General features: G+C 37.9%; 1 protein-coding gene across 2 annotated transcripts in view; it reads right to left on the reverse strand.

The window, feature by feature from the left end:
* LOC105934020 (ankyrin repeat and BTB/POZ domain-containing protein BTBD11-A) overlaps positions 1 to 23,309 on the reverse strand; it is a 229,384-nt gene that overhangs the window by 139,502 nt on the left and 66,573 nt on the right. The gene's annotated exons all lie outside the window — the stretch shown is intronic.

Here is a 23,309-nt window from a genome sequence, read left to right on the forward strand (position 1 = left end):
CACCCAGTGCTACCATTTGCACTTGGGCCCTACTCTAAACCCACACAAACTGACATCTAGGTTACTTTGATCTGTTTATTCTACAATTATGAAACAATACCTCTCTGGATTTATTTTTGATATGCCCATGTTGTAAAGGGGTAATCCACAGCTATTCTTTGAACCTTGACAAACTCAGATCAGCTTTAACCTGACAACTTTGACAATAACCTGAACTAGATTATGGCTAAAATGACTCTTTAAGATACAGCTTGTGATCTGCAATGTCTTTATTTATTAGTAAAAATTAAAAAGATGTGTCTGTCAGTGCTATTTTGGAATTGTTATGTATTTAGAATCATGATGTAAGAGGATCTAGAGGTCAAACAATGGTCAAATTACCAATTTTCTTTCTGCCAGTAAATGTGAAACAGTGATGAGTGTTGGTGGGACAAATCAAAGGTAAGGGACATCATCTCACTATAAATACTATGTTGTCTTTTTATCGAAATGTTATTTTATCTTTTAGACAGTGAGTGAAGTCTTGAAACATTTTCCAGAATGTTATTTTTTTGTTTGTTTGTCTTCTCATACCTATCCAGATTTGGAAAATAAAAAAAAAACGCCATAAAATTCTATACTTTTCTAGACTGCATAGGAACACTGGTGTTTTTTCTTCCAAAAAAGAACAACAATATTGTCCTTGTTGAATACAAAGTGTTTTAACAGAAGCTTATGGCCAACTTACACAGACCTTCACACCATTAACCCACCTAGAAGTATACAACCAATTTAGGTTTCTCTACAGGTAAAATGTAATAATATAACTACACATCCCTATAGAAGCTCAAGATATGTGAATTAGAAAATTTTAAAATTAAGAAAACAACGTTTCATTAAGGGAGATTCAACCAACATGTCAGGTCACTTTATATTCAAGTAAAAGTGATAAACAAACACAAGACCAAAAAAACACTTTTTATCAGTTATTTCTCAAAAAAACATGATTTTTCTGGCAAGATTGGAGCCTCTCACAACTGATCTGGTTTAAATCACAGCCTCACCTTGATGCATGGGCTAGTACAATACGGCACAGAGCCCTTAATCTCTTTTTCACAGGGTAGCGAGGTCCAGAGGAGGGACAGAGAGACGGTGGATTGTCCAGCCGTGACCTCCCTGCTCAGTTAGCCTCACCCTGCTGATGTGAGCAAGGCTGACAAGCCGGCCCAGAGCTGGCGGGGCCATTCGAGGATTGGATTCTTTCAGGGAATAAAAAAAAAAAATCTGCAGAAACCAGATGTTTACATGTTCATATTCAGTGTATCGACACACATAAACCTCTAAATGTTTGCGTGTCAGACCAAACGTTTCCTGTTTTAGGTCCGTTACCATGACTATTATTGTCTGCTTTTACTCTGCCTTGTTGTGTGGAAAGCTACAAATTAAATTAAGGTTACGAAGGTGTGGGGCATCTCTGAGGAGGTCGGTAATTTGGTTGTCCACTATTCTCTCCATCCAAACTCCTGCTGGCAACGTTAGAACATTTCCAGCAAAAAAAACAAAAACAAGTAGGACAAAGTTTTGGAGTTAAGCTTGAAACTTTTGTTGAATTAGGCAACCAGTATAAAGCTTTAACTTAAAGGAATAAATGTATGTAACAAAAAAGAAATTTGCTGAATTTATCAGAGCAGATATGGCTAATTAAGTTTCCCAAAGGGCCACATGAGGAGCTGTGACTATAGCGCTGAGCCCAGAGTCATAGGCTGAACTCAAATACTTCAATAATACATTTGACAATAGACTGTGAATATGATAATCATCAGCCGCTGGTAGCAGATGTTATACCAATTAAACAGTAAAATGTTTGCCAGCGGTAAAGTCATATTGTATTTTAAATAACAAAGCAGCCGTCTGGCTAAACAGTGTATATTTAGCCGGAAATTGTCGAATCAAACCGTAATCCCCGGGATTATACTGTAGTTTAGGCATAATTATCTGGGCCAGGAGCTGCAGCTAGACTCCATCCAACAGGCGGAAGGTCCTATTAGCAGGCAAAGTGTGGCAAACAGACTGCAGTGATGATATATTGTCTTTATATGCGTCTACTAATAGCATGAGCTAACAACGGTGCATGCTAATGTAGCCATCCAAACAGGGAGACCCCAGTAGCTGCTTTCACAATACGACCAAGGTAATTAGATTTAAACTCTTAATTTGGATGTCTATAACTTTACGAAATAAGGGAGGCAATTTCTTCCTCTGGGTTGGGCGTCAGCTTTTGCCCCAAGCGGAGGAGTCCAATGAACTTGGGGTCTCATTCGTGAGCGACGGGACGGTAGGATTGAGAAGGAGACGGACAGACGGATGCGAGCGCTTATCCCATCTGCTTGTGGGAGCCTTAAAGCAAAGCTCTCGATTTACTGGTCCATCTCCAGTCGGTCAATAACCAGAACAAGAGACGTTAAGCCTGACGGAAAGAACAAGGACTCGTCCTTAGAGATGGAACGAGGAGCTCCAGCCTTTGGGGAGGGCTTAAAGAAGAAACCATTCGTCCTCCACATCGAAGGGATTCAACAGAGATCGCTCAAGCGTCGGAGCAGGATTTTTGCCGGACAAATCCCACTGGAACAGAGTCTTCGCTTTCAGTACACCTGCATCTTCTCTGCCGGTGAATGAAAAACCAACGATAAGGTGGGTTTAGAAAACAAAAGGTGAATGCTGGTGGGAGAAATCAAACAATTAGGCCGTAAATCAGCACTCCGTAAAACTCGACTGCATACTGAGGAGGTAATTCAGCCATCTAAGTCATGCGTGTTGGACCAGCGACACATCTAAAGCTTAGAGGCACCGGGGCCAAAGAACTGGGGTTCGACACGCAGGCGCTGGGGGAGACGAAGAAGTTGCCGGACGGGCTGTATTTTCCTTCTTACCTGGAGATGTCTTGGAAATACTTTTTTATTTGAAATTATTTCAGCTCATGTTAAGGTCACCTAGAAACAACCTCTAATAGGAAATGTTGGACAGACAATAAACAATAAAGCCCCGATTTCAATTAACACTCTCTTCTTACAAACTTCTTTCATCCTCCTGTGACTTTTGGCTCCTGGCTTTCATGAGCCGGCCATCCGGCTGATTACCTCTGCAGCCAAGCACCCCGAGCAACTGTGGCAAAGGGAGTTGTCTGAGCAAAGCATCGGCGAGCTGGGCACGCTTGTCCTTTATAAACAAACCTGACAGCCAAGGCGTAAGAAGATGCATCTTCTTGGTAGCGGCTGGGAGTTGTTCGGCGGGGGGAGGCTTCAGAGACTTTCTGAAATATTCGCTCTATACCGTGTTGTGCAACCTTATTATTTACGAGTGTGGTCTGTGGAGCTGCGGCTGCAAATCAACGCAGCAATTTATCTGTGGGGATGAAATTTCAATGAGCAGGTGGAGCGATGCAAGATACTGAAGCCATCCCTGGAGCCGTTCGTAATTAGAACAGCGCGCTGGCTGCCTGCAGTGGTTTATTTAAAGCCATTTTTATTTAAAAGTGGGGGAGAAAAAAAAAATCAGTAAAGAGCTTTGGTGTTAACACATATAACATTTTGCTTATTATATCATTTATGGCAGCAGCTCCTCTGAGTGCACAAACTCAATTCAAGAGTCTATTTTAAAAGCCACAGCAGCCAACATCCATCAAGTGAAATCATATTCAGGCGAAATGGAATGGAGGTGCTGGCTGATATATATATTTTTTAATTTTAACCAGAAATTCGCCTCAGACTAACCTGAGTCACACACTCTCTTTCTCTCTCTCTCTCTCTCTCTGTCACACACACACACACACTCACTCCATTAGCTAATTATTTCCTTCTAAATGACAAATGTATAAGGCAGAGGGCAGCCGCCGCATGAATACTAACAGGATTTTACCATGTGGGTATTATAAGAGGAGAATAAAACAACCTACAGCAACAGGCGAGAAAAAAGAAAAAAAAAGAAAACAGGACAGGCTCTCTGCAGCCCAAGTGAATTCAAAACTGTGTTTTCTGCACTCATAAAGGCTAGAATAATGATAATAATGAGCATAGAATGGAGGATTGTGCTGAACTTAATTTAAATAGTTTTTCTTAAATTCCTCTGAGAATATATCCTGACTCGAGCACTAAAGTTCACTATGAGTTTAATTCAGGTAATTTTTCACTAATATTACAGTTTAAATATAGTCCCTGGATGGACGGATGTATGGCTGAGCTTTTGTTTTTACATTAATATGATATTCAGACAAATTTGAAGATCTGCAGAGCCTCGGATTAAGATACCGTCCAATGGGATGCAAAACTGTTTCTTACTGCAGTGCCGTGTGACTTTTAGCCACTAGGGGGCACTAGTCCTGTGACTTTTCAGGTTTGGTGCCGCTAGTGTCACAAAATAACACAAAATGAAACAGTTTCCGTATTTTGGAATCCAATAGCAGACCACTTTGGACCAGCAGATTGTGAAGTAATGAAGTCACTTGTAAAGACAAGACCACATTCAACCCTGTGGATTATCCTCAGAGTCTCCCATTGAAATGGAGAGGGAGAGGGTGAGGCAGAACCAGGGGGAGAGGGAGAGGGAGAGGGAGGGGGAACTTCGGGAGCCATGGAAGAGAAGGGGCAGACAACAGCTTCAATCATCTGAATATGTAAGGCTACATACAGCAATGTCCACAATGGAGAAAAGCTGGCATGCAGGTTTGTGAACTACATTTACTGCATTTTGTAACAATAGCCATGACCATGACAAACTTTGACATGAAGGTGAGAAAAGTAGATTTATGGAAGGTTAGCTTTCATGTTTAAGGGGAGCTCAGACTGCCATAAAGCAGGCGCTCTAGGTCACATGACCCATTCAGAGTCAGATCCGCACCTCTCAAGTTATACAGGCGAGTTTTTGGGAAGGGCAGCCTGGACTGATCATCAATACATGCCAAGTGCTGTATATTTGCCTAAAAAATCATTGAATGTATCTCAAATTAAGCTAATGCTTAATAAATGCTAAACAGTTTGCTGTTTTAAGCTGCAAACAAAAAAATGATATGCATCAGTGACGTGCGGTCAGGGGAGGCAGGTGAGGCAGTGCCTCACCAGCCATCATGGAAAGAAAGAAAATATATAATCATAAAGTAATTTAAATTGTTATATTCATCCGGTGGTTTGTACTAAAAAATATTTATTTTTCATGTAGCTTCACCAATTTCGATTTTTATTTGTTCAAAATCGCTGAATTTTCTTATTTTCCCATTCAAATGCTTGGAAGCGATGCCGGTGAGGCAGCAGCGAGCTCTGCCTCACCTTGGATTGCGCAACCCCTGGCTCTGCGCTGGCTGCTAAGCGGAGAGAGCATGTTGCTGTACGGCGTCAATAAAATGGTTTAAACAAATTTAATATGTGAACCTATTTCCAATAATTTAGCTTATGTATATAATGTACAGTGCTTTTTGTCACCAACTGTGTTTGTGTAACGTGTTTCGTGTAATGAGCGATTATAAACGGCAGAGAACAGGTTCGAGGTGAGGCAGGCAGTTCTCTTGCCTCATGGCAGGGGGCGCTCAAGATCCCAGACGTTCGTCTTGTTCACTCCTCAACTGCCGAGTAAGTGACAGCGAGCTAGGCTAAACGATTCGGGAAGCAAGTCAAGTGCAGCGATAGATTATAATAGAGATTGTGATTTTTTTCCTCTCTTGCATTCATCTCTCAAAAATGGTGAGGGATGAATGCAAATCTCCTGGACAGCTTCTCAACTTTTTGGCCGAGAAGGATCTTGTTGTAACTGTTCCTGAGGCGACAAAGTTGCTCCAGCCCGTGCTCACGGTGCCAGCTACTACAGCGTCAGTGGAGCGGTCATTCTCAGCCCTGAAGAGACTGAAAACATACAGCAGGAACAGGACGGATCAAGGAAGGCTTTCTTCCCTGGCAGTGATCTCCATTGAGACAGAGAGACTTTTAAAACTGAAGGAAGATAAGGAGGACTTCTATTGCAAAGTGACGGATGTTTTTGTGCAGAAGGAGCGACGCATGGACTTCATTTATAAGTAAAGGTAAGACAGTAATAACTTTTATTTTGTTTTGTTTTTTAAGGAAATGTGTGTTTTGTGAGCTACAGTTTGTATGTGTAAGGATGCAGAAGTGAAACATAACCTGTAAACTGCTGTCAATCTATGCATCTATTTGCAAATCTGATTCTGATGACGTCAGTGCCTCACCAGCTATGAACCTCACCGCACGTCACTGATATGCATATATGTATATGTATATATATCTATATAGATATATCTATATAGATATATGTATATAGTCTGCTTATGAACCTTAAAGTGTTGAAAGGAGGTGAAAATTGTGTCGACTTATTTATGGTGCAACAAGCTACAGTGTTGTTCCAAAATGCAGAGGAATGATTTATCACCTCCTACAGAAATGTACACCATTCACTATGTTATAGCTCACCAACACGTTATATAGGCCTTCAGGGTGAAATTATGAAATCTGCTCACAAAATGAGTAGCATCATAATATTTTGGGGGGGAAATGACCAATGATTAATATCTGGTTTCACAAATCAGTGTAAAATTAAGCGGAAGACTACCCCGCTGGTGCATCTTTATAAATAGCTACATAATCAAATAGTGAATTTATTTCTGTTATCTAATCCAAATAGTTAAACTCAGAAATTACATAGCTTCATCAAACTCAGTATTTTAAGTTTTTAGCTCTAATAGATATTATAATTATGGCTTACACCTAATGAAAACCTGAAAATCTGTTTCTTATCCATAAGTTCACGAACATATAACTTTTTAGCCAGAATGTATTATGATAGCCATAACCTGCTAAGTTAACATTTCGCTGACATGAAGTCAACAAAGAGAAGGAGCCTCAGAAAGTCATTGCTCATAAATGTGGTTGTTCAGAGTGCCACATCCAAGCATGTTATGGAAAGTTTGGTGGAAGGAAAAAAACAGCTCACAAACAACAGGGATAAGGCATCCATGAGAGGCTTGTCCAACCTGAATTATATCACTATATGTTATGAATCTATATATGGGTTTTGCTTTTAGAAGCAAATAATGTAGAATAGTCCAGTTCAGATCTGACTTGTGTATGTTTTGGTTTTTATGATTTTCTTTTCTATTTTTATTGTTTATTATCAGCTATTAATGTTTATTTTCCTACATTGGTTTTTATCAATATTACTGAATTCAATGCTGTTTATATTTGTGTTTTTTTGTAAAGCAGTTTGGTCTCTGTGTGTTTAAAGTGCTTTATAAATGAAGTTGTACTAGATTAGATTGGTCTTCGTCAAAGACAATCCTAATGCCAAAAAAATATACTTTTTCAGAAATGTTTAATTGTATTTAATTGTGTTTAGTAGATAGGTGTGTAATGATTTATCTGGTCAATAGAAAAGTTGATACACGATATGAGGGAACAAAAAGAAATTCTGTACATCTACTAAAATCCTTTGAATTTTCTTCCCCAAACAAAGTATTTTTGGCTAATACCAAGTCAGTAAAAATAGCACAGAGAGACGGCATCGCAAATCAACACAGAGGAAAGTTATATGATTTTAATTATAGTAAAACTGTATTTCATTTCTTTGCCTACATGTAACCATGTGGTTTTACTGTCCTGAAGTAAGCAGTCAACGTTACAGCCTGGTGGAAGGTGATTAATAGTTTAATACAGACATAAATCAGATTGACGTTGAGTACGTCTTCCTTTACTTGTGATTATTCATTGAATTCGCAATAAATTTCAAAGCTGGATAAAACTTCCTCTTTCACACTGTAATAGAAAGCCTGTTTCTTTTTAGAAATAAACTTGCCACGTCCATCAGGCTAATTTCAGCTTCCTGATGCTGTTGCTCAGCCTGAGTCTCGTCACAGCAGCCAGCTGAGAAACAGTCCAAACATATGTTTCCCCTCTTTTACACTGCATCACACAGCTTCCTACTTTAAAAGCTAATTCCACCTTGGCATGTTTGTTCTGATGAAAATGTTTCTTTTCAGAAGCAAAATGAACCGGGCTGTGTTCGCGACAAGTAATTTTTATCATTTCGCTCTCATTTGCCCAGTTGCCACTGCTCATACTATGGCCCCGACATAAGCTCAGACCGTCAGAGCGCAGAAAACAGTGATTTCAGCCCAGCAGCAGTTCCTGAAATAAATTACCACACAGCCGGCTGATGACCCCATTTTACTTCCTCGCCAAAGCCAATTCTTTCCTGTGTTCTGAGCGTTCGTGGAGAATGAGAGCTACAAATCTTTCCCAGAAGAAACATGAAAGTAAATAACCCTGAAACAACAGCATCCAAGACAAGAGGATTCTCTCTGGGGACAGAGTCGGAGAGCAAATCTTTAAAAAAAACATGCTACAACACAAAATCTACATATTTATTCCCACTTATGGGCCCGACGATGCCCTATAAGGGGTTTATGTGTCGTATTAAGTCGCTGCGGGAAAGAAGAACTTTAAAGCGGTTATTTTATGTTTAGTTGGTGCATGATTTAGCATAAAAGAAACGAAAAGAAACGAGTGCAAACCTTGGTATAAATCAACATAAAGCAGGGCCAAGTGGTTCCAAAACACCAAGTGATGAAGGAGCTTAATCAACATCCTACATCAGCAGAAAAATGGGGAAACTGAGCAGAAGGTTAAAATTTAATGGAAATAATGTCCACACTTAGAACCGTATTTAGAAAGCAAACTTCTTTTTGTGTGTGTTTGCAACCGTCGTCTGCATGCAACCAGAGAGATTTAAGAAAAACAGAGATTTTAATCAGAATTTCACTCTTGATCCAAGAAAGAGGATATAGCTGAGTAAGAAATGTCCAATTTATTACTAAAACCTCAAAGTAACACTTTTAGGACTTATGAAAACTGACTGGTTAAATGTGCTTATATTAGACCACACGTATCGTTTAAAGCAGGGGTGTCCAAAGGGCGGCCTGCGGGCCATTTGCAGACCTTAAAATCATTTTATGTGGCCCTCAAAAGCAATTCAAGAATGGGACAATGTTTACATGCCTGGTTTCTCACAATATAAAACATCAGCTAGCATAACACAAGGTATTCGTCTTTTATTATAAACTGTTTTTCTTCCATTTTTGATATCATACCAAGAAGTGCTGCAACAATGACTTCTACTCCAAAGCAGACCTGGGCAGACCCGTTCATTAAAACCGGCTCATTACGACGAGCGTTTCTAGACAACGAGCAACATTGATCCTGTTCTTGTTGACGAGAACGAAAACATTTTTTCAAGACCAAAATGCACATTTCTTATCATGTTTCGCATCTACGATCATTAACAGATCAGAGTAAGACGCTTCATTAAAATATTGCATGCTTAGTACAACCCTTTAATAGCTGAGTCCCAGCCAGAAAGGATAAACAACTAATTCCAACTTCAAGTTCAAAGCTGTATTCGGGGACACTACCAGTTAAATTAGGCCAAAGTCTGACAGGCAGAAGATAGGAGGCAGGCGTGAAAAATGTGAATCCCACTCAGTTTCAAAAGATGCACAAGTAAAATCTATAGAAAAGATGCAATTCCAGCCAGTAAACAATCGCCACAGAGCAAAACAACAGGCTAGAAAGGAAAAAAGAACTCCCTTTCAAAAATATACTTTAAAAAAAGCTAGAAATTCGAGAAAAGTTGTCGCAAAAAACAACTTGTTGAGATAAAACAACTCATTCCTGCGTCCTCTGTTACACAACATGAAAAAAAAAAAATGATTTTGCTTTTTATACGGCCAACTTCCCCGCAATTAAACACAGCCAGCATCTCCACTGGCTGTAGTACAGTTGGAGAATGTACAGGCTCCAATTTCACAACTTGTTAGGTGGCAGAAAATTGTTTTTCATGCTTGGCAAGCAGCCCAAACCATCGCAGAGCAAGTCAACACAGTGAGCCGGGGGTAATTGCAACAGAGAGGAGCTTACCTGCAGTGGACAGAGCAAAGACCGGGTCCAAGAGCATGGAAAAGAAAGAGAGAGAAGATTATGTTAGCAAATAAATTTCAGAGATCAGGCTGAAATTACAGAGAAACATGTGGATTATAGCTATTCAAATTGCAGCTGGAGGTTTCTGTGAGTCCATAAAAAGTACTGAGAACTCAATTTTGCCACAGAAGATATTAAATGCAAAATAGTTTATATGACAGTATCTCTCTCTCTCTCTCTCTCTCTCTCTCTCTCTCTCTCTCTCTCTCTCTCTCTCTCTCTCTCTCTCTCTCTCTATATATATATAATATATATATATATATATATATATATATATATATATATATATATATATATATATATAGATATATATATATATATATATATATAAACAATATTTAAGCTTACTTTATTGGGCAAAATCAATTAATATGGGGCTATTCAGCTCTTATTTCGAAAAATATATCATTGAGATTGTCACCTCCCCGGCCGGCAAAACAGTTATTAAGATAAAACTAATGCCTGGTTTACACGGAGACAAACAGTAAACTTTCAAAAGCGATTCAGAATAAATGTGCATCCACGTGAGACGACACAGCAAGGGAAAAGGCTGCAGTAAGTATGCTGGGTCAATTGGTGGTGCTGCTGAAGAAACATGCAAAAAAAAAAATGCTGTCACGCACAGACAAGTCACGCAAAGTCACGAGATTATCCGAATAATCATTCAAATTCCTGACTTCCCAATGTCAGATATATACTAATACAGGACATTTAGAACTTTAATTGTGGAAAATATTTTTTTCTCTTGAAAATTTACGACATCAAAGAACATCCAAGTTTTATTCTTGCAAATTTTTTTTTTTTTTTTTTTTTTTTTTTAAGGAATTTCGCTCCTCCGTGGCCAATAATTCATTTTCATTATTCTACAATGGCCCTAATACAATTTTTCGGAGGGAAGTTACAATAATAAAGTAATAATATTAGTTGAAAAAAAGAACATCTCAAGAATAACGCCCACACACACACAAAAGGGGGTCACCAGTCTGTGTCCCTGTTATTTTGGAAGTCGCAGGCTGAAAAGTCTGGGAACCCCTGCTTCAGACGACAATAAGGCAGAGTTGCAGTCTTGCCTCAACATGTGTTTGCCTAAAGTTCAAACCCCCCCCCCCCCCCCCATGGTTACAGATTGTATGATATGCTCATAATTTCCATTTCATCAAATTTTCAAAAAAGAAATATTGCCAATGGAAGATATAAGTTGGTATTTGTAAAGAAAACTAAGGAAATCACTTTAAAAGTCTTAAATATGTCTAATCATTATGGTAAGCCATAATTATAATTACATACTCATTTCATCGCTGCTTGCTAAGCTGATACAGTATTACATCACATCACCTGGGTCTTTATTGCTACACTACCTTGTGGATGTGTTTTGTCTGTGGCCAGAGCCGATTACTGACACCCCTGAGATGGCCAAAGTTGTCTGGTGAGCTGCATGCAGGGCAATCTTCCCTCCGTCAGCTCTCCTCCTTACATAACTCACCACCCACTGAAATAAAAGAAACTCTGCCTGTCACTCAAACGGTCAGATGATGTGGAGGAGTAGAGGAGAAAATGTGCAGCAGCGAAGGACACACCGCTGAGGTTCATTAACTCTCCTTTTACTGCGGTTCACAAGAAAAAAAAAAAAACATTACTATTGAAATAAAATGTTTTTAACTTGGAACTAAGCACAGCGATGCAGGTTGTAGTCCACTTTCCAGTGTGTTACCTTTTAAGTCATCTAGAAGGTGCAATTTTATATTAGGTGCAATAATATATTGCACCTTTTATGTTAGGTGCAATTTTATATTAGTAATAAATTTATTAGCAATAAATGCAATTTTATATTAGTAATAAATGCCTTATGAACAAGGCCAAGAGTCACCCGTGAATCTGGACACTGTCTCTCTCCCCCGTTCAGGACTTACAAGCTTCTGCGTTACATTGACGCACAGTTTACTGAGTGTATACGGCTTCCATGTATATATCCTTTTACTTCGTATTTTACTGTATTCTTATTTTTTGTCTGCACCATCAATACCAAGTCAAATTCCTTGTAAGTGCAAACCTACTTGGCGATTAAACCTGATTCTGATTCTGATTTTAAACTCAGAGTCTCAAGAGACAGTTGCTTGGAGAGAAAAACTTTAGACGAAAAGATGACCTCAGTAAAAAAAAAAAAAAAAAAAAAAAAAGTAATGCAAAAGTTCATATATTTTGACCATAAAATACACAAAACAATAACATTGTCTTCAAATAAAACAATATATGCCAAGCATTCATCCTGAGAGTGTTTACTTAGTCCCTTTTGAGCCTGAAAATATCTTTGCACCGGGGCGATCAGCAGACATAAACCTTGTTGTGCCAGCTGTCAGCAGTGGAACTATCAGAAAGCAAGATGTAAGCGCCAGTCCTGCAATACCTGACAGCAGTGACAGCCTGGCATGGCTGAAGACCAACCCAATCTCCAGCGTTAGCGTTACTTAACCACTTTCTTTTCGCACCCCTGTTGAGACGTCGCTGACTCGCTCAACTCCATCGCTTCTCCTTATTAACCCGTTGTGCGCATGCACAATATTCTATGGCAAGCCGTAAAGGCCAATAATCGCCCGTACAACAACCGCACGTATTTTACGTCACCGCACGTTTCCAGCCATAATATCGTGATTCCCGTCACGTGGTCTTGGTATTGTAAATATACACTAAAGTGCTTTGCTTACTGACAAATAGAGCCAAAACAAAGCATGAATTGCAGAAATAAAATAAAATAAGCCAACAGAGCACAATCATTTAATCTGAAAACCTTTTTATGCAGAAATTCCCAAAGTCACAGTAGGCAATGGGCCCCTTTAGGAACGTCGGATAGAGTGTTTTATATAATCATTCATTCAAAAGTTACAATGAATGTATTGGAAACTATATTTCTTGATCAATTTGTTCTTGGTTCTCACTTTCTGACTTTTCAACCTTTTGATTGTTTAGCTAATTAGCTGACATTAACGCCTAACTATCTAAAGGGTTAGCTTGTTTAGCTAACACTGGGCAGTTGTAAATACTAATCCCCCGAGAACGTCAGATGACCTTTTTCTCCAAATCATCTATCAATGATGAAACGTAATCAATTCAGGCAGAGTGTAAATGCCACAGAATACGCATGATACTCTTTATATTTAAGCGGTCAGATAAACTGTTACCCCAGAGGAAAGACCCAAATCTCTGTTGGATTGACTCAAGTCTACAGCATCAGTCCCCATTTTCATATTGCTTTGACTGAAGAGGGCTTCAGCAAAGCACATTGATTATTAAAAAAAAAAAAAAAGAAGAAAAACTTCACAGATGTGTCAAATTGTGAGCGTCAAGCCCAGAGTTTTCCTGGTGCCGCAGCGACAGCGCTAACGTGCATGTCAGGCCGTCAGATTGAAGCAGGCAGAAAATCCCTCCCGCAATGTTCCCACGTCCAATTATCCTCCAGAGAAAAATGACATTTACTCTGCTCCCCACAGACTCACAGAGGAACCCAAGGAGACAGGCCTTAGAGGAGTCCTGAATACTAAGTACAAATGGAAACAGTGAGCAAGCGCCTTAATAAATCAACTGAAGGTCACAGCCCTGCTCGCAGGAGATGTGCTTTGGGTGGTCAGCCTCTAAACCACACGGGGTTACACGGTAGCCTACCTATCCGGAGAGCTTGTCCGATCTCAGCTGAGTCGGTGAGGCGTAGTACATTTTTGCTCTCACATGTATAATAGAAACTGGATCAAAGAAAAGAGGGAAGACCCGAATTACATCTCCACACTGCTTGCAGAGCTGAATAATTCCAACAGCTACTAACAATTGAGTTAAAAAGTAAAACTTGCGCTGGGAGGTCTCTAACAAGATTACATCTCAACTTGGAAACACTAGATGCTGAGTCAGGAAAGATGGAGTGAAAACTTAAGGGAAAAAAAGAAGAAATACAGCCTGAATTTATTCAAAGATAAGTTTCAAAACCCGCATTTTGACTTTTATTAGACCTTATACTAGCAGGAGTCCCTTCAAAACCTCATGTTTTACTCTTTTCTCCAAGCTGAAGATTTCCATGTATGGAATGGCGAACAAATTTATTAATGATTTATTAACTTAAACAGAATCAATGTTAGTGCCTATGATTATGCATGACCATAACATTACCCTCTGCCTCCCTCCTTTATGTGTAAAATGAAAATAAATATCAGCGTTTATGATTTTATTTTTTTAAACGTCATTTACCTATTAGTTGGTTTCCTTTGAATGTTGTGAGTGACCAAATCCCCAACTTTTGTACAAAATATTGGTCATTATTAACTACCTGAGGAAAAAATATAAATTTATATATATATATATAATATAAATAAGTATAAAATGAGCTAAAACCACCTTCAGAAATGATAATTTAGTTTATATAATAAAAATTCTGGAAAAAGAAAAAAAAAGAGTTTATATCCACTTTTATTCAAAATATGAATTCATGGTCCAGCGTAATTCGTATTAATTCAAACCGTTTAAAAATTATTAAGACTCATAAACCCCAGTCCGAATATTTAAACAAATCAACGAAACTAATCCATTTAATTCTTACTATATGAAACTCATTTCCAAATACGAAATCTGATTTTAATTCATTGCAGCAGCGTCAGATTAAAATTTAAATCCTGGTGCATAAATTGTTTGCAGCATATTAATAATCCCATTCACACCTTTTTTTATTTCATGAGATGTTATCCTTAAATCTAATACTTTTACCTTGAATCATAGATATAGTGAAACTAAAAAGGTGCAATGTTTGTTTATTTATCTATTTATTTAGGATTGTGTTTGTTCAGGTGATTGTTAGTGACTTTTTTTTTTAGTGGATTAAGCCTGCTATGTGTGCTCTAGTTCTAGAGTTAGAAATGCAGTTTTGCCTTGGAGCACCTAATATTTACATGTTATCTGTAATGTGAAAACTGATTATCTTATTCTTGAGTTCAGGGAGCGGAAATTTCCTTCTATCCGATCCTTAGGAAGAGCCTGACTGTGATGCTTTCTTCCTTATTTCTTTTCTCTTTATGCAGCTCATCAGTCAGAAAATGTGAAGAACAATCACAGTACGACTGTAATATCTGCTAAACTGCAAGTGTGAACCAAAACACAAATGCTTGATTTATTATACTTCCTTTAGATTAAAACCGCCCCTCGAAATCTGCTTCCACTCCGAGTGAGATAAGAAACCTTCACTAAACTCTGCGTTTGTGTTTCCCCTGCAGCTTTCTCTCTGCAGTTTTTGTCTTTGTTTTTCCTCACCAAATGAATGACAGACTGACCTTAGCAAACCCCAAGAGCTGACAAAAGGATTTATACTCGCTGCTGATGAGTAAATTTGGCAGAGTTTTTTTTTTTCTTCCCCCAACTGTGTAAATACCTTCAGACAACCTCCACTCTTCAGCAGAGTATGATAACGAAGCGAACAGCCTTAAAATCAGGGGTGTCAAACTCATTTCTAATTAGGGCCACTTTGGCGTCATGAAGTCATTAAAAGGGCCGGTTGCACGTGCATAGACGATACTTTTCATTTCATAATTTCATTCCAGTTCACATAGAAGTATAAAAAAATGCACAGTAACATAAAAGTAGCAATCTTAGGCCCAGTTTATAGTTTATCTGCAAAAAAAGTTGATATTGGGGTGAGTTACACTTACAGGAGGCACAGATTTAGCCACTTTATACACTTTAAAAGGATATATGCCTCTACTTTATGACATGATGTGCCTTTTTTTTTTTTGCTCTTGAGGGCCGGATTATTTACCTTGACGGGCCGGATTCGGCCTGCGGGCCTTGAGTTTGACACCTGTGCTTAAAAGGAACCATGTCATCGATATGATGCAGATGTTTCCTCATAAGCTGATGGATTTACACTGTTGAGCAGGTCAACACATGTCTATATGGATGTGTTATAGGGCTTTACCCCTTACAGATTAGTTCTGTCTTCACTTATTTGTCACAGTTTAATGTTTCAGATAATCAAACAAACGTGAATAAAAGATAGACTGGGTTTAATAAAAAAATTAAATGCTTCAGTGGCCACTCCGGGAGCTGACAAACCATAGACAGTGACATGCATCCACCTGGAAAGGCTTGTAAGGCCTAGTAAAGCCCATTTCCCACTGATGGAGAGAACGTGCAACAGTTTTGAACCTGCTGGCTTCAGAAACAGAATATCATACAGACAGTCAAGCATACATGGTGGTGGTAGTGTCACGCTATGGGGCGCCTATGATACTTATGGACCTGGACGGCTTATTGTACTTGATGAATCCAGCAATTCTGCTCTCCAACAGAAACTCCAGGAAAAAAAAACAACAACAAAACAAAATTAAAGGTTTTGGAGTGGCCTAGTCAAAGTCTGGGTCTAAATTTGACTGAGATGTTTTTGGATTACCTCAAATAGGCCAGAGGAGTGGGATAAAGTTCCTCCACGCTGATGTAAACAACCCTTTGCCAGTTACCTTCAATGATTGATGGCAGCTGTTGCCGCTCAACTCGAGGGGGAGATTACTTTTTCCACACAGGGTCAGCTTGCTGTGGATTGCTTTTAGTCCCTTAATAATTGAAAACTGCATTTTGCCATTGACTGAGGTTATCTTTGCCTGACATTAAATTTAGTTTTATGATTTGAAACATTTAAGGGCAAACTGTAAGGGGGCAAATACGGCAACGCAGCGCTGTAACCCAAAACTTAAGTAGGACACTTTATTTATGTACCTAAAACCAAATTCCCTTGGCTTTAATTTATATTTGGTTGGGTTTGGGGATCTTCCAGATGGATTTTCTATAGAGACGAGCAGAACAGTTTCCCTGCTTGTAAGGCTGTCACTATTGATTCAAGTCCTGGGACACGACTTCTGGCACAGAAATGGCTGCAGATAGTGATAAGTCTCACAGCATTTGGTGGAAATGTCAAGAAAAATGTGTTATCAGTCTCTAAAGGTGAGAAAGTATGAAATGGCTCCAAGGTCCTTCACCTCGCCACCTGAGTTTGTCTATGAATATCTAACTTTTATTTAGGAACTGTGAAATTTTTTGTGAAGTTATTTACTGTAGATCACTTTTTATTCTCAAATTGAGATTCTCAACCTAATTTTGATGGATGTCTTGTATTCTTGCTTATTTCTTTTGTCTAAAAATTGAATCTCCAATTTTAAGTCTATTTTTTACATCGAGGGCAAAAAAACAAACACGAATTACTAATAATACAACTAATCTTTTGTCATTTTATAGTATGACATAAACTGTATATTGACTAATAGCAATGCAGAAACATATATAAAGAGAGTGAAAACCAGTGAAAACACAGCAGAATCAAAATGTGGTTGGAAAAACATTGGGATTTTTAACAAATGCACCAAACATTTGAAGACATAAAGTGTTAATTTGTTTGTGTAGATGTGAACAAAGCAATCACATTAGTAGGGCTGAAACAATGGCTGAATCATGATTAATCGATTAGTGAAATAATTGTCAACAAATCGTTAACTAATCAAATAATCGTTAACTGGAGTATACAGTCTTTAAAACATGCCTTTTGCTGAAATAACAACCAACTCAATAATTAAGCCACAACGTGTACAAAAACTATGTACAATTTGCATTTAAGACAAAAAAAACTTCTTTTTCTGTAAATATGATCCATCTAGAACTCCCATAATTTTGGGAGCTGTCATAATTTTAGCTTCACCTTATTCAAATGCTGTAAAAAAAATCCTATTAAGCATATTTTGCTGTCTGTTAATCCATTAATAAAAAAGTGAACAGATTAATTAATTAAGCCAAACAATTATTGGCTGCAGCCCTTGTTTTGGTGTCTATGTTTTTTCCAAACACGGATATGTTTGACCCATTTGCCTTCCTGTAGCCAGATTTGCATTGCATCATGGGATGCGGTTGCGTAAACAAACCAATAAACAAAGGTTGTGTGTCTTTTTCGTAATGCATAAAGCCTTGTGCAACTTTCAAGACATCTTCTCAAATTATTCAGCATACTTCTCAGATAGTTTTGGATGAAATGGTACCAAGAATCAGACTAATGACATGAATAAATTCTGCAGGTTTTGACTAGCTCAGAACACAGCATCTGCTTCCTGTATTTATATTTAAGTCTCCCGACCTGGACACATCTGACCAAGAAACAGACTTTGTAGTTTTAGTTCACTTGGAGATTTTTCTGTGTGAAAAGAAAGCAAACCAACCAGCCAAAAAAAGGCTCTGATTTAATTAAAATGATCAACTGATTCAAACCGAAGCAAACAAACTATAGGAGAAAATACGGCCTTAATCAAAAATATAGAATTAATACCAAATAGCAGGAAGCCTGACATTAACCAGTCAATTAGTCATTATCTGCCTGGTAACTGGTTCACAGTCAACTGACCCAAACTGGCATCATAATGACAATCAGGGGATATAGGAAGCCCTTTGTCACAGTCAATACTCCAGTCTGGATCCATCAGAACCCAGCACGTTTCAGAACATGTGCAGAATCATGGAATTACACGTACAACAATGTGGAATAGTGTCAAATTTAGTCATTTGCGCATTCAATCAAATAAATCAAAGGCTTTCCAAAAATCAAATGCTTCATATAAAGTCATAAATTATAAGATGTGTTCCAACAAGGCTCATTTCCCTGATTAAAAGTACCTTTGGAAAATAATAAACCTTTAAGCAGGTGTTAAATATCCGTTTCATTAAGCCCACATGTCTAAATTAAAAATGATTTTAATTGGTCTGATGTAATATTCTAATTTTATATGTTGCTTTTTCATTAGCTGTATGACGAAAAGCATCCTAATTAACAAGTTTGTGAAATTAATCTATATTATGAATGTGACTTAGTCAATAAAGTTAATGAAATCAATGATTTCTTTTTAGAATTGTTCATTTTATTCCATTTATTGAATGGGTCTGTACAAATAAACCCTTTTCACTGACATTTACATAGAAAGAGCAGTAAAGGTGGCCACGTCTTGTCTGTTTGTTTCTGTCAGCTTGTCTTGCTTGGTTTATGAAGAAGGGGGAATAAGACATTCAGTAAGATGTTTCAACATTTTCTATTTTCTGGAAACTCAACAAAAAAAAAGATCGTCAGTAGAGTGAGAGGCATGTTTACTGAAGACCTTTTGTACAAGTATGGGCCGAGAAAGAAAGCCCTTTAAAAGTAAATGATATTGTTAAGAGAGTTTAAGGTAAAGTGTTGCTACAGCAGCTTTTAAAACCCAGTTGCTGTGAAAAGAAGAAGCGGCCAAAAAATGTGTGAAGACAAAATATCCATCTTGGTAAAATAAAAAAAGAAATGCATCCAAAATCCTTTTTGGAGTGTAAGTTAGAATACAAACACTACTTTTCCGGCTTTTGCTGTAGTGAATATTTAAAGTTAAACTCATGTTTAAGGAGTTTTTATTTGACTTTTTATTAGCTTGGATGTACATTTTAGGATTAGAATTAGTGAAGTCTTCCCCCCGACCAGGTCCGGACACTGGGGTCAGAGGCCAGAGGAATCCAGGAGGAGCCTGAGAGCGCGAAGGAGGAGATGAGGTGGTGGGTCGAAGCTCAGCTGAAGGAGAATGCATGGATGGAGAGCTTTATAAGCAAAGCCTTGCAGGATGATTGGCTGAGGTAGGATGAGGACTTGATGCTGAATGGCTGGAGAACAGGTGCAGGACGAGACGGTCGGGGGATGAAGATGACTCCTCCAGTTTGAATTTATGTCTAAACTCCATATGCTGAACCAGTTAAAATGCGAAAGAATGACTTTAAAATGTGTAGACAACATAAAATAAAACCTAAAATTTAATAAATAATAAAATTTAATTTTGATAAAATATATAATTTTATAGAAACATTTGTTTAGGAAGTTAATTGAAGGCATACAGTACAATTTTTTTTATTATATCATGTAAGATGCATCTATGGGTAACTTTTTACCAGTCACTTTAGTTTTAATAGTGTAATTAAACTCAGTTTATTTATTAATTTTGAGTGCAATAACAGGCACTTTATTTGTTAAGGGTGAATGGTAATCAAAGTGCTCAAATTTAAGATACACCTCTTTATTAAATCAGGTTGCATAATGAGTGACTTAATGTCAAATAAATAAATATACCTATAAAAACCCATTTCCTTTTCTTCAAATTTCTGAGTAAATTTACTAATAGGGATTTGCTCATAAGTAGTTCTTCCTGACCTTTGACCTTGGTGAAATCTGCAGAAAAATAATATACATTTAACTTAAATGTCTCCCTTTTCCTTTTGAAATAACTTCATTCAGCTTTCACGTATGTGATTAACAATTGGGTTTATTAAATCCACGTACGAGGACTTTAAAACTTAAAAAGGGCTTAAAAATTGCAGAAGGGTTTGCCGAAGTTTGACATGAACTGTTTTTCTTTTTTTTTTTTTTTCTTTTTTTTTTTTTTCTTGAAAAACATGAACTGTTTTTCAAGATTTTGCAGCTCGGACCATGGAGATAATAAATCATTCACACATAAGATTTATCTTCCTCAACACGGGGAACACAAAGGTGAACCAAGTGGAAGTAAAGAGTTATATAAACATATTGTATTAGACAAAGAAATTACTGATTAGCTTGTAGAATAAAATATTTATTAATGTAGTCTTTAGCACCAGACTGCTTTACATCACCACCTCAAAGTTCAACTTTACACAAAACAAATGTCAGCGAGCTCAGCTGGCTGGAGGCTCTGTGTAGCGTCAGTGGGCACGTGCAATCGCTAGCGGCTGCCCGAGGGTAATACTGTCACGCCACCTCACATGGGTTATTGATCCTGGCCAGCATGCACACCGATGCTTGTCAGCTCAATGATACATTACAAAGAGTCTGCAAGGAGGGGGTTATTACACTCAGAGCTGCTGTCATTGGTTTATTGACTCTCCATTAAAATTAAATCTTAGCTTTACTTAAGGTATAGGGAAAAAAATCAACAAATAAAGCATGTTAGGGTTTGTTTTCCACTATTTTATCAAATAATTGTGTTCTTTTTTGTTGTTGCTATATTAAAAATAAGCATTCCTGTCTAATTGGTATCTGAGATACATTAGCTTCACCAAAAGCTTTCTCCTTGACTGATTCATGCAAGCATTTTTATATTACCACCCACCATATGCTGTTTTTATATATTTTGAAACATATCATAAAGGCATGTTGATTTGGTTTTAACTACATTTACAGATTGCAGCACTGTACACATTTCTTACACATTCTGAACAGTCAAATTGTATTTTTTTCTCCTAATTAAGGCGTTTCAAAGACTTTTCTATTCATCCAAACAGAATTTTTTTTTTTAAATATACAAAGAAACTTCCAGAATCCAGAGCAGAACCCAAAACCAGGAAGGGGACAAATTCAGGAATAAAATGAAGCTTGAGCTTGACTGAAAAATCTGACAAATACCTGCGATTAGACCTACGAGGATTGGTTGCATAATATGAACTAATCTAAGGGCTAGGGGGAATTTGCAAGATGAACAGACACAAAAAGCAAGGAAAGAAAGACAGAAACCACAAACAGAACAAGACCCCATACAACAATCACAATACAAACCAAAAGGGGACAAAGAATCTGAAAATAATGGGAAAACTGGAGGAAATTGGATGGTAGACCTCAACGAAAGCCAACAGTGTGTACCTCTGGTTGTTAAAAATGGTTTGCAACAACCGCTATTCTTGTTAAGGAAATACTGTTTTTCAAGATCAAGGTCAGTTTTTAACAACAGTTGGTAAGCAACAAGGTGGATGACTGGCAAGTACCTTTAAATAAAAGCATTTAGACCATCTAAGACGTGCTTTTTTCATATATCTTTGTGTTAATACCGTGGCGTAACCATGAACTTTTGTCATAGCTATATCTATAGCTATATCTAGGCCAAATAACATTAGCTTGATTGAAATGATAAACTGTTCTTGCAACATTTCCAAAAATTGCAGAGTGATCGAAGTGGCAGGTCGAAGACCCTTGCCAGATGATGTTTATCAAGCCAAATCTAAGTGAACAAACTAAAAAGTGCATCTCTCTGAACCCAATATAAGCCCATCCTGAGGAAAACCAAAGTGGCTTGTTCCTTCCGGCACCACCAGTCTGAACATCCTCCTCCCTCGGGGTGTCTGCACGCTCAGTCTGCCTTTATAATAAGTGAGAACCGGCCAAGGAGTGGTCCCCGGTGGGCGGCTTGCTATTTCCACTCATGCATTACATGGCCTGTGAGCTCCTTTGTCCTTGCACTGTTTATATCACTAAGTGCTTTATCACCTCATTGGGGCACCACTGTACATGTTCAAGTCTATAATGCACGCTGTGTTATACAAAGGAGGTTTTCACATACGTCCGTTTATTTAAGTGAACATGTAGTCTGTGCAACTCTGGAAAGATTGCCTTCGTTTGTGTGATTTGTGCTAATTAGCAAACGCTGACTTCTCGGTGTCTTCTCCAACCAAAGCACACTGAGTTCATCCCTCTGGTGAAATAAAATGCAAAAATAAACTTGTTCTAAGCCGGAATCCTTTTTTAAAATAACATTTTATCTCTTTTCCTGCATCCTTATGACACTTTGGCATTTTTCTTGCGGCATCAGTGCTAATGACCAGAAAAAAAATAAGTGATGCTCACTGGCAGCAAAACATAAAATATTAATTTAATAGGGGTATCAAACAGCCGTTACATGCAGCTCTTCAATTTTAATGAAGCAAAATCATTTGATGAAATCCAAGGGTTGATTTGTGCACTTGTGCTTATAAAAAGGGCTTGCCCCGCTTTGCACCTGTTTGACTTTTAGATGTTTGCATCAATTCTCATTCATCTTTACTAACTTTGCCTGCTTCTTGATCCAGTTTGCACATTCTGTACATCGTTTTGGCAATGATTTAGGACACTGAAAGAACAGTAAAACGAGCTCCTCCTTCTATGAACATTCATTTTTTCCCAACCTAATCAGGTTGGGAAAAAAGGAATTTTGCCAGAACCTGCAGTGAATTTAACTGAGAAATCAAGATACATAAATGTTATTAAGGTGTCCTGTTACATCCCTTATCGACACAATCACACACATATACTGTCACTTTATACTTCCTGGGTTACCACCACCCACTCTAGACTAAAACATGACCGAAGTCTCAGTTTTTGCTTTTTGTTTTAAGTCTGAAACCTTTTTACTGATTCAGACATTCTTTGTTCAGCATCTTGCTTTGGAATACATTACATTATCTGCTACTTATCTGCAAATCAGAATTACCGCTGTATGCAATCTATTAACT

This window comes from Fundulus heteroclitus, chromosome 17, assembly GCF_011125445.2.
Source record: "Fundulus heteroclitus isolate FHET01 chromosome 17, MU-UCD_Fhet_4.1, whole genome shotgun sequence".
Classification (NCBI taxonomy): domain Eukaryota; kingdom Metazoa; phylum Chordata; class Actinopteri; order Cyprinodontiformes; family Fundulidae; genus Fundulus; species Fundulus heteroclitus.